Here is a 2500-nt window from a genome sequence, read left to right as displayed (position 1 = left end):
GGGATTCTGGATGAAGGAAGCAGAGAAAAGGAAAGCTGAGTTGCCCACCTACACCGCACAGTGATGGAAATTCACACAAGCATCTCTCAGTTTTATCAATATTCTCAGGCCGTTTTTTCACTCATTCTTATCCTTATTCTGTGCACCTTACTGATACAGAAGTTCACTAGTATCTTCGTTCCTCCATCTCTCTCTCTCTCTCTCTCTCTCTCTCTCTCTCTCTCTCTCTCTCTCTCTCTCTCTCTCTCTCTCTCTCTCTCTCTCTCTCTCTCTCTCTCTCTCTCTCTCTCTCTCTCTCTCTCTCTCTCTCTCTCTCTCTCTCTCTCTCTCTCTCTCTCTCTCTCTCTCTCTCTCTCTCTCTCTCTCTCTCATGAACTAGGGAATTATCAGTTTTTCTTTTTCTTTCTCTTTTGTAGAACTTGAACTGTTTTGGGAGTATCAAAACACCTTTAAAACTAAACTGGAGAACTTTTTTTCTGATTCTTTTTGGAAACAGCAAGTTGAGCAAAATTTCTTATATATATATATATATATATATATATATATATATATATATATATATATATATATATATATATATATATATATATATATATATATATAAGGGTAGTGATGAGATAGAGGATGGTGGTGAGCGATGGTGTTGACTGTTAGTGAAGAAGGATGGAAGGAGAGATGTGGTGGTGATACCCAGGTGATAGGCACGTGGAGTGATTGGTGGGAGAGTGCAGGTGAGTGATGTGGAGGGAGGGTTTGGGTGAGAGGGTGTTGAGGTGAACTGGCAATTAGCAGAGAGTTAAGTGTGTAGTGGAGCTGTGATGGTGAAGAAGGGTATAGTAATGTAATGGCAGGAAAGATGCAAGACTAGGTGATGGTGATGACGATGTGGGTGATGATAATGGCATTAACGGTAGTGGCTGAGGCAAATTAACAACAGAAGCGAAGCAGTAACCGAACGTATTACAGAAGAAAGAAAATGGAAAAAAAATAATGAGAGAGTACAAAGAGGGAATGAGAGACTGACTAACAGAAGCGAAGCATTATGGAAACAATGAGAAGAGAATAAAAATGCAGAGATGGTAACGAAAGTATGACTGGCGTGCTAGGATGATGGAAGACGAAGACAGAACTAAAAGGCAAATAACTGAGAAGGGAAAGGAGGAAGAGTTTAGTGAGGATATGCAAAGGGATTACGAAAAGAACGACCAACACGTTAGAATGAAAAAAAAAAAAATAAGACGAAAAGAACAAGAAGGCAAATTGTACGGAATGGAGAAGAGGAAGAATTTAGTGAGAGAATACAGTGAATGAAAAAATGTAAGATTAATTTGATGGGCTGAGAAAGGACAAAGAGCTAGGAGGCAAATGATAGGGGGGAAGAATTTAATGGGAGAATATAGAGTGAATGAAAAGTTTAAGATCATACTAGGGTAAAAAGAGATAGGGGTAAAGGAACTACGTAGCAAAAGGAAAGGCACATAGGGTAAAAAAAAAAAAAAAAGAAGAAAAAAAAAAAGAAAAAAAGAGGCTCTTGTAGCTGGAATGAAGGGTGGAGGATTATAATGAGGAGTCCTGTTGAGTTTCTCTGTTCCCCAGATTATTTTTTCCTACTGAAAATTTCACCCTCAAGATTTATCCCAAAATAAATCCCTTCATGATAAATCAGGTTGATTATGTTAGGATAGGTTAGGATAGGTTAGGTTAGGTGAAATACAGTCATGTTAAGCTATGATAAGTTAGGTGAAGTCAGGTTATGTTAGGTAATGATGAATTAGGTTAGGTAAAGTCAGGTTAATTTAGGCTACGATGAATTAGGTTAAGTAAAGTAAGGTTATGTTTGGCTATGATAGATTAGGTAAAGTCAGATTATGTTAGGTTATGAGGTTAGGTAAAGTCTGGTTATGTTAGGCTAAGATAAGTTAAGTAAAATCAAGTTATGTTAGACTATGATAGATTACGTAAAGTCAGGTTATGTTAATTAATTAAGGTATGATAAGTTAGGTAGAGTCTCTTGAGATTGCGTTAAGTTAGGTCAAGTTAGATTACTTAAGGTTAGATCAACTTATATTAATTTACGTTTTATCATGCTAAGTTTTGGTGTGTAGTTGGGTTAGGTTAAATCAGGTTAGGTTACATTAGATTAGGCAGTTAGTTAAACTTTACTATTATTTTTCGTATTGGTATTTTTTTTTTTTTTTTTGCAACTTAGAACAGGAAGCGTTACATTAGTTTAAGCTGCATTAAGTTCTGTTAGATTACTTTATTTTTATTATTTATTTATTTATTTATTTATTTATTTTTATTAGCATAGGATGAAAATTATATGGAAGAACATGCGCGTGTTGAGAATTTTCTTGAGTGCAATTTACATAAGAGGAAAGAAGTGTTGGAAGGAGAGACTGCATTACTCTGTGCCAATGGGAAAGGTGTATAGGTAATAAGCATGAATTTCTGTCCTCCACGCTTTCTCACACCTTGACTTCCTCTCTCTCTCTCTCTC

This window comes from Scylla paramamosain, chromosome 13 (genome assembly GCF_035594125.1).
Source record: "Scylla paramamosain isolate STU-SP2022 chromosome 13, ASM3559412v1, whole genome shotgun sequence".
NCBI lineage: Eukaryota > Metazoa > Arthropoda > Malacostraca > Decapoda > Portunidae > Scylla > Scylla paramamosain.
This window is presented reverse-complemented; position numbering follows the sequence as displayed.